The sequence below is a fragment of the Nomascus leucogenys genome, chromosome 5, assembly GCF_006542625.1.
Source record: "Nomascus leucogenys isolate Asia chromosome 5, Asia_NLE_v1, whole genome shotgun sequence".
NCBI lineage: Eukaryota > Metazoa > Chordata > Mammalia > Primates > Hylobatidae > Nomascus > Nomascus leucogenys.
Window position 1 is genome coordinate 29974035 of NC_044385.1, and position 14315 is coordinate 29988349.

Here is a 14315-nt window from a genome sequence, read left to right on the forward strand (position 1 = left end):
TCTATAAGCTACTTCAAACCTTGTCCTCCAAGGCAAATTTCTGGAATTATTAAAGCCAGAAGAATTGGATAAGCATGATACCTTTCTTATGATTTATATGCCCAGTTAATTATTTAGCAAAAATTTGGGGGGGGCGGTAATGAATATGTTTTGGTCACTGTCCTTGGTGCTGGGACCAATGCTTGAGAATCTGGCATTGTAAGTTAAAGCTCTAAAATAGTATTTTAAGCACATTATAAAGATAAACACAATGTTTTATTATTTGGTGAAAATGTTTATTTTTATCAGCTCCTTTTTCCCCCCAAAGCTCCAAACAATTCACATTCATTGCTTTCTTTCCTGCAAATGAGACTGTTCACCAGTAATAAGATAGTTAAAAATTCAGATTTCACAATGGAATTGGGGTGGTACCAAATCCCTCTCTGCCTGTAGCAAAATTTATTGCAACTCTGAAAGCTCTCTGCCAATCACAATTATAATCACGAAACTGAACTAGTATTGCAGGTCATATAACCAAGTCTTCAAGGAGAGGATGACAAGATGGATAGGAATTTAATGGATTTATGGTATTAGACAATGAAGAAAAATACCTGTCTGGACTAATCATAAACTTTTCTTTAGCTGCAATTAACCTCGTGTTGAAATACTATGTGGCGGCTATGTAACTGATAGCACTTAAGGAAAGCAATGAATGTGTAATTGTCTGGTGCTTTTTGGAAAAAAATGTCTCTTGAAAATGAACATTTTCACCCAATAATACAGCATTGTGTTTATATTTAGAATGTGCTTAAATATCATTTTAGAGCTTTAGCTCACAATGAGAGATTCTCAGGCATTAGTCCTAACACGAAGGACAATGACCAAAACAGATCTGTTGCTCCCAAAAAATTCTAAAGATTTTTTAAATAATTAACTAGACATGAAAGTAATAAAAAAGTATCATGCTTATTCAATCAATATAGTAAAATTTGAAATGTATATTTAACAACAGAATGAAATCTATAGTTAAAGGACTAGACAATAAGCTCCTTAAGAGAAGTGATCTTATTGTTTATTATCATTATTGTAGTTTTCTTCTTTTCCTCTCAATTTTGCATCCACCACATAGCACAAAACCTGAAGCATAACATTACTCAAATATTTGTTAAAAGTATTTTCTGTAAATAAAGTCACTCCAGACACTGTCTCTGGTAAAAATAGTGCCTGATCCCTGACCTACACTTCAAACCAGGTCATCTGCCTTCAGTTACCTTCCTTAGCAAGTATTTCGTCCTGTAACAATCAGGAATTTTATTCTACCAGAGTGGGAAGGAAAATAATCAGTTAAGTTTAGAAAGATGAATGAATCATCGTTGGATTTTACTTGATTTCTGTGGCATTTCTATATTCTTCGTCCTGGATTCTTTACCTGATGTTTGACCTCAGCTGCTTGGGTGAACTTATCCATGTAGGTACTTGAAGGGTATTACCTCTTAATTATTTGCTGCCAGGATTTGCATCCACAGTTTTCTATGACCTAGATATGCCTATGTCTTCCATTTTAACTTACCTCTTCAGTGTCTCCTCTCGTTCTCTTTTCCCTTCTCAACCTTATTATGATCTATAATTGTCTTTAGAACTACAGATCACGGCAGAGCATTTCTGAACTTGTACAACATAATAGAATTGAAAAGTGGGGCTCCATTAATATATATTATTGATACATTCATAGTTTCAGAATACATTACTCGATTTTCTTAGTTTGGGTAGATAGAAATACTTACTGGTAGGCTTGTAAAATTTTTAATTAAAAAACGTTATTATTAACTATGGAACTAAGCCCGCAAAATGCATAATGGAATTCAGAAAGCATAGAGTCAAATTTGTCAAACAATTTGAATTTTGCACATAAGCTGAGTTTGAATTTAATAAATACTTACATTTACTATTTTGTGTGTGTGTGTGTGCATGTGTGTGCATGAAGTACTGTTCTAATTTGGAATGTATAGTTCAATGCATCATAGAGTGACCATATAATTTATTGTCCAAACTGCGACACTTTCGAGAGTGAAAAGTGCATAGGGAATAATTATACCAGAACGATAGTCATAAATTGAGATGGTTCTGAGAAAACCAGCATGTCTGGTCACCCTCAAAGAAGTGACTGGGGCTCATTTTAACAGAACTGACAGACACCTGAAGGTAACCTGCCTGAGAACCTGCAACAGAGAAACTGGTCAGCAGGTGCCCCACATGTAGCCAGATTGTGAGTCATCAGTCTGGGAGAAATTGAGTTTTCAGTTTGGACTTTAGTGGTGTGTTGTAATCTGTTTCCTAGAGATCTGCCAAACTCTAGGTTGAACAAATGGATCCTTAGAAATTATCCGTCTTGAATCGTTTTGTATAAAAATAGATTTCAGAAGTTCCAGGGCAGATATTACAAGATTTCTATGAAAAAGAAATAAAGAATAGAAATATAAACCTACAGGAATGGCGAAACAAGGAGGATAATGGATGTTAGAAATACTGGCAAAGAGGGCAAAAATGTGCAGTTAGCTAATGATTACATGAATATAAATATGGAATATTTATAAATAGGAAAATTAGGCCCTAAAAGAAGTTTTCTGTTACTGTTTTAATATCTCGGTTTTTGGTCATTTCCAAAACCAGGAGTTGAAGTGGGATCTATGTTACCTTGGTGATATCGTTTGGATGTGTGTCCGTGCCCAAATCTTATATTGAAATGTAATTTCCAATGTTGGAGGTGGGGCCTGATGGGAGGTGACTGGATGATGGGGGTGAATTTCTCATGAATGGTTTAGTACCATCTCCCTTGGCACTGTATCTGCAATAGTGAGTGAGTTCTTGTGAGATCTGGTCATTTTAAACTGTGTGACACCTCCCCCCTTGCACTTTTTTGCTCCTTCTTTCACCATGCGACATGCCTGCTCCCCCTTCACCTTCCACCATGACTGTAAGTTTCCTGAGGCCTCCCCAGAAGCTGAGCAGATGCCAGCATCATACTTCCTGTACAGCCTGCAGAACCGTGAGTCAATTTAACCTCTCTTCTTTATAAATTACCCAGCCTTGTGTATTTCTTTATAGCAATGAGAGAACAGCCTAACACACTTTGAGTTCTTAAAGATATGCACCATCTGTAATTTGCTTGTATGCACATAAAACCCCTTAAAAAGCAGACTCTTACATGTATCTTTCTGTCCTGAGTACAGATAGTTTCTTATTCTTGTGGTATAAGGTACTGGGTAGGCCTCCAATATCCCCATTTCCTGGTCTACCTGCCCTGTGTGATCCCTTTCCCATCAGTATGGTTGAGATGTATGAATATGATATGATAATCATTCCCTTGATTGGGTAACATTATTTGACAAAAATAATGGAATAATCACTCCCATGATAAATTTGCTGGAAAAGCTGATTTTTGGTAAAGCTTAGTGTAAAGACCAAATGGGCTTGTTAGGATCTTCTGAATTGAATGAAACCTCCCAGGCACATGTAGTGGCTGGAAAACCACAGGCTAAGACATGATTAAAGTGGAAAGGAGGAGAAATGACACAGTCCCTGCACACAACAAATCCCAGAGAGCCAAGAGCTTCACTGAACTCACTCACAAACTTTCCCAAATTCACCAATCAGCTAGCTCTTTAAACTCACCCTCTTGGTGAAGGGACAGGCAAAGAGGCAGAAAGGCAACTCTAGGTGAGCTGCCTCTATATACGGCACCAGGAAGACAAGGGAAAATATGTTTCTCCCCCTACAGAGAACTGGGGATAAATAGTCATTGTTCTGTTTCTTTATCTTAGGTCTAGCTGGCTTAAACATGTCTCCCGTCAAGTGAAGACATATGTGAGGCTAAATAGAGAACTCTTGAATAAAGCAAATTTTCAACTCAATAAGAAAGCAAACAATCTAATTTTAAAAAGGGAAAAGATTTGAAGACATTTCACCAAAGAAGATATGTAAGTGGCCAATAAGCCATTGAAATATGCTCACATCAATAGTTATGAGGACTAATGTCCTTAGTCTAACTAAGCAAATGAAAACTGAAACCACCACGAAATATCAATACATTCCCTAGAACAGCTGCGATTAAAAATCTGATAACACCCAGTGTTGACAGGCATGTGCAGCATGTGGAAATCTCATATGCTACTGGTTGGATGCAAAATGGCACAGACACTTTGGAAAAGAGTTTAGCAGTTTCTTATAAAGTTAATTACATATTTACCTTACAATTGAACAATTCTACTTCTACATACTTACCTGAGAGGAATAAAAACATATGTCTCACATAAAAAGTTGTACGTGAATGTTCATAGCAGCTTTATTCATAATAGCCAAAAGCTGGAAAGAATCCAAATGACTATCAACTGGTGAATACCAAAATTGTGGTATATCCATATAATACAGTGCAGACTACAACTACACACAACGATATATTTGCATTTTAAAAGTATCATACTAAGTGAAAGAAATCCTTTATGAAAGACCACATGTTTTCTCTTATATAAAATTATCTAATAGGTAAAACTATAGTGACAGAAAACAAGTGAGAGATAGCTAAAAGCCAGACATGGGGAAAAACGGTTGACTGACTGAGCGCGAGGGAAATTTTCGGGATGATGGAAATGTTCTATATCTTGAGGATGGGGGTTGCTACATGTTAAATCTCATGAGACTGATGCCGTCTAAAGTGAGTAAATTGTATTTTACGAAATTATATTTCAATAAAGCTAATTTTTAAAAAATGCTGTAAAAATGACAATTTTGGTTTTAAGATTATTTAACCCTAAAGATACTGGAGAGTGATGATCAGGACTGCTGCATATGGTTATGTAAGTTGTGTGTTTACTTAACTGTCCAGTTAAATGCAGATGCTCACTCAAGTACCCGAGTAGTACCAGCTGTCCACCGGCATGCATCATTTTCCTACTCTTGCCTCACCCAGAACAAGGGGCAGAGACCATCCAAAACCTGAATTGGTAATTAAATTGCCTTATAAGATTTTAGTTAAGAAATCTTATCCACAAAAGTTCAGAAACTTCAATGAAGTACCAGGTTTTATTAATGTCATATCTAGTATAAAGGGGACTGGATAAATATTAATACAGGTAGTAGACAACTCCTAGTTTATCTGCTTCATACCCTTTTACGTGGATGCCATGTCTCCCCTATGTTGCAATTACCCAGTTGACTCAGCATAAATTAGGTGTGATATTGCTCTGCCCTTGCTCCAGGTGCAAGGGTGGGCTTATAACCCAGGCCCAGGCAGAGTATTTCATCTCCTTAGCTATGATATTTGATTCCTGGAAGGTCATGTGACCCAAGAAGGCCATCAGGAGATTGTGAGGTAAAAAGACAGTATAAAACTGAAGCTCTTGGTAGCTTTCTTTATGCCTCATAGAAAGAGCCTGCCTGGGAATGTAGCCAAGAGCTAAAAGCAAAACCGAGAGATGAAAACAAACAGAGCCCTGACAATACATTTTGGGCACTGGAATCCCACCATGCAGGGACTTTTCAGTTACTGGAGCCAATATATTTCTCTTATGTTTAAGCTAGTCTGAGTTAAGTTTCTGTCACGTGTAACCAAGAGTGCCAACTAATACTGAACAAAGGCTATTGGAGACTTTCTATGACAGAATGAAAAGTAAAATCTAAAAAAGTTTACTCAAAAATTTTTTTATAGTTAATTTGTTTTTAGATTCTTTCTTTCTTTCTTTCTTTTTTTTTTTTTTTGAGACAGTGTCTCATTCTGTCACCCAGGCTTCAGTGCAGTGGCATGATCTTGGCTCACTGCAACCTCCACCTCCCAGGTTCAAGTGATTCTCCAGCCTTAGCCTCCCGAGTAGCTGGGACCACAGGTGTGCACTACCACTCCCGGCTAATTTTTGTATTTTTTATAGAGATGGGTTTTGCCATTTTGGCCAGGCTGGTCTTGAACTCTGGAGCTCAAACCAATCCACCCACCTCAGCCTCCCAAAGTGCTGGGATTACAGGCATGAGCCACCATGCCTGCCCTAGTTTACTCAAAATTATAGGTAGCTGATGTATAGAATATTGAAGTCAAGAGCCTCACCCTAATCCTAAAATTACCACTGACTTATTTTGTAACAATGAATCAATATCTCAATCTGGCTAGGAGCAGTTGTCTTATATCTAAAATGAGAGAATTGAATTAATCCACTTTGAGATCTCCAAATTCACAGGGACTCCGTGGCTGGCAGAGCTAGAGCCCTAAATTTGTTAGTGCTAATAACCCTCCTCCAAGCCTTCCCAGTAATGTTATCAACTATTGATAAGCATAGATTTTGTTTTATAAGCAGTAGAAAAGTTTTGGGTCTGGGTAGGATAAAAAAAGTGCATGGCAGTAGCAACACTTAGACTTCTTCCTGGGATTTCACAAGCCATGTTAGAGGGAAGGCATAAAATAGAAAAGAGCAGCTGAGTGTGGTGGTGCATGCCTGTGGTCCCAGCTACTCAGGAGGCTGAGGCTGGAGAATCGCTTGAGGCTGGGAGGTTGAGGTTGCAGTGAGCCAAGATCATGTCACTGCCCTCTAGCCTGGGGAACATACTGCTTGATGACTGCGGGATGAATGCTTTTGTGGGAGGTAATCTTTTGGGGACTCAAAAAAAAAAAAACAAAAACTGAGGTATATTTCACGGGAAGTGAGGAGGAGAGATATTTGTCACAATTAGGCCAGTGGTGGCTCAACTTTAATACAACTTCATTAAAAAAACTGAAATATGAAAATATGCTCAACTCCATTCATAATAAAAATGGGAATTAAAATTATGCTGAGATAATATTTTAAACATTTTTATTATTCAATTAAAAATCACTCTTGCAGCATATATTTAGGGCATCTTGAGTCTCTATACTCTTAGGTTGCAGGGGAAAATATCAGTGTAGAACCTAGCAGCTTGAAATAATAATGGTTTATTATTTCTCATGATTCTGAGAGTTGATGGGGCTCAGCAGGGTGGTTCATCTGGAGGTGGGAGCTGGGCTACAGTCATCTGGGGATCTGAGTAGGCTGCAGCACTCATGATGGCCCACTCATATGACTGGTGGCTGGTTCTGACTACCATCTCGCAGTTCATCTGGGACTGTTGACTAGAGCACCTTGGTTCTCCATATGTCTTCTCCATATGGGCTGGACTCCCTGTTGTCTCAGCTCCACAGGGGTAAATGTTCCAAGCTTGAGAAAGCAGAAAATACAGATTTCTTAATACCCTTTTATAACTTCTGAGTTTTGTACTATATGATTGTATTCTTATTAAAAAATAGTTGAATACATTTACATTTTCTTAAATCCAAACAATGAGACATAGAAATTCCACTTCTGAGCATGAACTCCCAGAGAAATGCAGATCCCTTATAAAAGGAGACAAAATTAGAAATGTTATTATTGCAGTCCTGTTTGCAACAGTGTAAAAAATGGAACTAACATAAATGTCTACCAAGAATAGATGGCCAATAAATCACAGTGTAGCCATATCGTGCAATACTATACAAAAGTTAAAAAACTAAGAGTTATATACTTACTAAAATGGAAAGATTTCCAAATGATAGTGTTGCATATTAAAAACTCAGAAAACGTATTATGAATTCAGTGTCAAAAATGATTAAAAATAAATATGCATATACATATATATGCATACATGGTCAAACATAGCACAGAAAAGGATCTGAGAGTTCTAGGGAGCTTCAGTGTCTCTATGGTTTCCTGTTTACAATAAAAATTACATTTTTATTACATGTATTATTATATATTAACGGAATTAAATTAAAAAGAAAGTCAACTGTTGTCTCAAGATGGTAGATTAGCCATTCTCAAACCGTGGCTACTGTGTTTGTCTTCTAAGGCTCACTTCCACCTTATTTTTCTACAAACCTCACCCCACTTGATTGAAGCACATGATAGAAAGATATAAGGACAGCTGAAGCAAACAGTAGAGTTAAATAGAATGTAGTAATAAGTAACAGTAAGGAAGATTAGAGAAAATGACTAAATAAAAACAAAAGAACACCATCATTTCCACGACCAGGATACCATGTAGTTTGCTAAAATGCGCTGTAAAAAATAATTATTTTATAGAAAGCAGTGTATGTGATTCAAATCAGTGAAACATGGGCTCATTAGCTGTTCTTCACATATTCTTGAAAACAATTTAAAGCCCATTTCCCAATAAAGAGGAGATTGATAATGCGCTATAAACTGTCATAAGGAATTCTCACTGAGTTGTAATGGGTGTGAAAAAAAGTGTACCTTATTCTGCATTTACAGGAGCAGTAGAGAGAAGTTTTCCTTTTCCTCACTAATTCATTCAAAGACAGGTCCTGAGGCTTCCATGTAAGACGCACACACCCTGCAGAGCCTGTATAAGGAGACAGACTTTCAAACAATTACAGCAAGTGTCTGGGATTATGGCTGACAGACCACTTATCTGGACCTAGGAAAGGCATAAAAGAATGATTAAAAATTACTAATAACGTGGTCACATCTAATACTTCGAGTCCTTACTAACTGCCAGGCACTGTACTGTGAGTTTTACATACATTCACCCTTTGATTCTTTCATAATTCTTATAATGTAGATACCATTGTTTTTTTTTCTGGTGAGGATTCTGCTGGTTAGAGACTTAAGTAATTCCTTCCAGGTCATGTAGCCAGTCAGTAGTGGAGCCTGTATTCCAGCTCGTGACTGTCTGGACTTCATGCCCTGACTTTTTCCAAGATTTGTACAATATTGCTGGCCAACTGGCTCTTGATGCATTGGTAAGCTGGCACTATGCTAGTGTGGGGAGGCATAAAAGAAAGTAGTATCTTTGAAGACCTACTGGTGGTTTAACTTGGCTGAAACTCAGGAATGAAAAGTGGCGGGACATGAGGCTGAACACGGAGGCATTGGCTGAGCCATAAATGAGTCATAAGCCAGTAAAGGAATTTAGGTTTTATCATATAAACTATACAAAGATACTGAAATGTCTCTGGGAACAAGTCAAGTCAAATATCATAATTCTTGTAGCATAGAGTACAAATTATTCTAAAGGTATTAAGAAAGCAGAGAGATCATTTAGGAAGATGTTTCAAAGGGTCTAATCAGTACATAAAATGAGCTTGAACCAGTAAGAGTAGAGAGAGATAGTCAGTATGAAAACTGTTCTCTCGAATCCATTTGTTGCCATCCTTCTGAAACAAAAGTAACAGAATCATGCTGAACAAAACTTACCTATCAAGGCACCAAATATACTGTGTTATTAACATTCACATTCCAACCCAGTGGCCACAGCCATATGTTGCTATTTCCTACTCGATTTTAATTCCTGGACCATTGACCTCAGTCCCTGAGAAATTCCTGTGTTAACACAGGGCTGAGAGAATGTTGATTTGAGTTGTTAGGGTTTCATAGCTCAGAAGAAGATTGAAAGATACAGTGCAGAGTTAATGGATTTTTCAGCAACTTTCTAAATACAATGTACGGCCTTTGCTAAATATCACCTTGTTTGCTAATGTATTAGCCAAGGTTCTCCAGAGAAACAGAATCAATGTGATATATAAAATAGGAATTGGCTTGCACAATTATGAGGGCTAAGAAGTCCCACAATCTGCTGTCAGCAAGCTGGAGGTCCAGGAAAGCGAGTGATACAGTTTCAGCCCAAGCTCAAAAGCTTGAGAACCAAGGGAGCCAATTGTATAAGTCTTGGTCTGAGTTCCAAGTCCCAAGTGCCAGAAGTGCCGATCCAAGGACAGGAAAAAGAGGATGTTCCAGCTCAAGCAGAGAGAGAGAAGAATTCACCCTCTCTGCCTTTCTATTCCATTCTGGAATTCATTGAATTAAATGAAGCCCACCTAAATTAGAGAGGGTCATCTGTTTTATTCAGCCTACTGATTAAAATGCTAATGTCTTCCAGAAACAATCTCACAGACATACTCCAAAATAATGCTTTACCAGCTATCTGGACTTCCTTTAACCCAGTCAAGCTAACACAAAAAATTAACTATTGCAGCTAATGTGTGAGGTCTTTGTGTTTCATATTTCCCTAGTGTTCCAGGATGAAATCATCCACAAGTCTTGAAGGGAGAAAAAGACAAAATTCAAGTAGGTCAATTTTATTGCATGATGGAAGCTCTGGTAAAAGAGTTGGTACATGGGGAGATTGAAAAGATTATTTAGAGTGAGACTTGGGATTATTGTTGTTTTTCCAGTTGTCCATGCTTACACTTTACCCAATGGCCATGGAAAATCAAGACTCAGTCACATTGTCAAGAATCCTCTTGTGAATGGCACACGTCTCATGTAAAAGAGTATTTTATAATAGGGAATTATTTGGGGCTACCTTTTCAAATAGAAGGGTGCTGATATTTTAAATGTGTCCACTTTTCTGTAGTATTGTAGCTACAACATGGCACTCTTCAGGCAAGTATTTAGGCACTTGAATTTTAAATACTAAGGACAATTTTTACTAAGGAAAACTGTTCTACTAAGGAATTTTACTAAGGAAAATAAGTTGGCAGAGAAAAAATATTTTTAGAATTATGAATGCTAATAACAATATGAATTGAAAAGAATTGCTTTAAGTCCTTCTGTCACAGAAGAGGCGTACTACGGAAAGAGTGATGGTGTGAACTGGAAGCTGGGAGAGCTGGCCTCATTCCCTTCACCAGCCATCATTGGGGTGTGTCACTTAATATCAAGGATTTCCATTTATCAACTACAAAGTGGTGGTAAAAATGGCTTTCTTTACTGCTGGCTTCTGGGGTAGATAAGTGGTAGTTAGACTCATGCCAACTACTTGGTAAAATATGAAGATTCCAGTTAACTAACCTTTTTTTTTTTTTGACCGCCATAACAAAGAGTCAATTGAGTTTTTCCACTAGATTAAATGACTTTCAATTTTCTTAAATTGAAGGAGTTGGCCAGACATTTTGATTTGAACTGTCCCTTCTTCCTAGACTAATCCTATATCCAATTAAGCCCAAGCCCTGCTGATTTTACTTTCTAAATGTTTCTCATATCTGTCTACTCCTCTCAACACCCATTCCGTTTCTCTAGTTCAGAGCTCATTATCTTTTCAACAAACGCTACAGTAGCCTTTTAATCTCCCTGTCTCCATTTTTATTCTGTTTTAAAATGTCCCTCTTCTTGTAGGCAGAGTCATTTTTCTAAAACTCAGCCTGACCGTCTGTGGCTTCCCATTTCCTGTGGGCAAAGTCCATGCTCCTTAGCCCAGCTTGCAAGAATGTTCTTAGACTGTGTCCCCCTTTTCTCTTCCATTTTTGCTCCCCCTACTATCCATTTTGTATGGCATGCCCTAGTAATAGCAAACCACTTGCAGTTCCTTGCATTTGCCAGGGCATTTTATTCCTCTGTGTCCCTCTGCCTGGGACATCAATCCTACCTTTTTTCACCTAACTTAACATTTCTCGTTACTTAAGGCTTAGCTAGTCATCATCTCCTCCAGAGGCCGTCCCTAAACATTTCATTTGACCTACACTTTCTCCTCTGTTTTCATAGCCTTCTGGGCTTTCCTTTTCCAGTACATATTTTATATTAATATGGCATTTCCCCCACAAGACTACAAGTTCTTCAGTGTCAGGAACCATATCTTGATCGTCTGTGTCTCTAAAACCCAGGACTGTGGGTGGTTCATGCTAACCTTCAATAATGTCCCTTGCTCTGATTCTTCCTCATTTTTCTATCCTTATTCTTTTGCTTCTATAGAAGTTTAATGCTGGAATTAGAGACCATCTGGTCCAATTCTTTTCTCTCTCACTCCATTTACAGAAGACAAAACTGAAAGTAGGATGTTGTGCCCAAAATTTTACAAGCAAATAGTAGCAGAGTCAGATACAGAACGCAGTTCTCCAGAGAACAAGGGTTAAACTACATGAAATAAAAGTTATGGTAAAGTTTTTGGCAGAATGCCTGGCATGTTGTAGGAGCTTAGTATGTGATAGGCCATTTTTGTTCTAAGCCAATTGTCTTTCCATGATACTCCATTGCCTTTCTGCAAGAGTAACTCTTCCAGTTGCTTTCTTTTTACTCTTCAGTCTCTTAGGTTGATACAGCTATGGAGATTATAGCTTTCAAAGTGTTTGAGAGGAACCATATTTTATAAATCCAACATTGCTGACTGCTGAAGGTATGCTATTAAAAATGTTAACTCACCAGGACCAGAAACACCCTGATGAGGGTGCAGAGTTTTCCTGTTACATTTAATTAAAAGATCATTTTTATGACAACATCATATTAGGGGTGATAAAAGGATCGTAAATTGCTTCATGAGGTCACCAAGAAAGTTCCAATGCCCCATTAGTTTTCATTGTCCAGTCCCTAGATATCAACACTTACTTTTATCACGAAGTACATAAAACATACTGACCTTTCTGGTTGCCATACACAAATGTTCCCCAAAATCATATTGAACTTGTTTCACATCTGAAACTTATTACTGCCAAGGGCAGATGTAAAATGCAGCTAATATTTTATATGCTATAAAAGGATGAAGTTCTGGAAAATTACAGATGTAAGTGCTTTGATCTCTGAAACTTAACATGTCCTTCTGTAAATATAACAGCTTTGACTTCCTGTTTTTGATTATAGAATTACAACCTAAAACATACAGTGGGAAGCCATGTATCAGCAAGAATACAGATAACCAGGGATGATTATTTAACTGAAGCACATGTTTGTTGCTTAGAATCAAAGGAAAAGTTATTTTAATTTTGCTACTTATGGAAATATAGATGTTATTCTACAAAGATATATTTTATCATTGTAATTAAGAAATGGTTTTACACAACGTCAAAAAAAGGCTAAACTACTAACCACAATTTTATGAAGAACGTGTCAATTTTCACAGAAGTGACAGAATCTTCTGTGTCTTTGTTACTTTGGTTTGGACATGCCTGCTTAATATTCAGAAAATCATAGTGCAAAGGAATTTCCAGAAGTCAGGTTCTCCAAAGTGGCTTTACAAAGCACTAATTTCTAAAACCTTTATAAAACGATTTTATTAAGACCTTCACTGAAAACCTTGATTTTTTTTAATCACCTGGTTTGCTCTTCTTTCCAAAGGAAGTGACCAGCCAAAACTGTCTGTATGCAACAAAAAGATAAAAATTTCAATTAGGCTCAGTGCTGTCATAAGCAGACCACATGAGAAAGCTTGAGATAATCCACATTACATATTGATGTCTATCAGCTTCGAGACCACAGCCGTGATTCATTCCAGTCCCCTTTTGTAGGTTTGGCAGCCACTGCACCCAATAAAGGCCTAATCATATTAATTTATGCCCCTATCAATTATACATTCAGATTCCCCAGATAGCTTGTCAGTTTTTATTCACTATTTTCCAAAAAATATGCCTATTACAGTTACTGTGCAAATAGTAGGACTGTCAGAAATGGAGATTTAAAGAATATTACTTAAAAGAGGTGGGCTTTCTTAATTTATAAATGTTGTATTATATGTCATACATGTGCTAGTTTTAAAATCAGGGGCAGTGTGAAGATGAATGTCACATGAAGGACTTTCTAGAAAGGGGGAGGGTGAACCTTCTCAATCCCTTTGTGGTGTTTTAATAGTTCTTTAAATCAAACAATCTTTAGTCTATCTGTAAAATATCTCAGATACTATTATTTGAAACATCATTTATTTTTGTCTCTCAAACAAGAATCTTCAATTAAGTTACTTTACAGGCACTAACTTCATGCTATATTTTGCCACGTGGCTGAAGGTCTTGTGAAGGTGGTCTTCAGAGTATCTGCGTATTATCTTTGGCGATGGTATTAAAGGCTGCATCAGGCAGGTATAGGGTGCCTCAGCATGGTGGGGGAATCCGTGTTCATAAGCAAGGGAGTATCAGGACCCCAGGAACCAGGAGCTATGGGCAATTCTGCAGTAAGGAATAATACCTCTAAGGTACTGGGAGTCAGTCAGTGAATTAGCCAGAGCAGGGGGTAAAGTAAACCAAGCCTACCTCTGTGCCCTTCTGCTTTTTCTTTTTTTTCCCCCTCCATCTCCCAAATCAGCTGCCCACTCATGTCCACACTTGCAGAGCTTTGTCCTCCTCTAGCTGACATCTAGTTCTTGATGGCATATTTGTGAATTGGCTTAAAGCTGAGCCTTTTCAAGGAGAGATGTAGAGAAGAGCCTCTGTGTGGGTGACATGAGCAGTCACGTAACTACCACAGGGAGGGCTAGAGGGATTGTAACTCTTTAGAACCTACGGGACAGTAGAAAATCCTTTGTTTATTGAACAAAAACACATAGAGATCTGCAAAAAAGATGTAGACTCTGATTCATGGAGC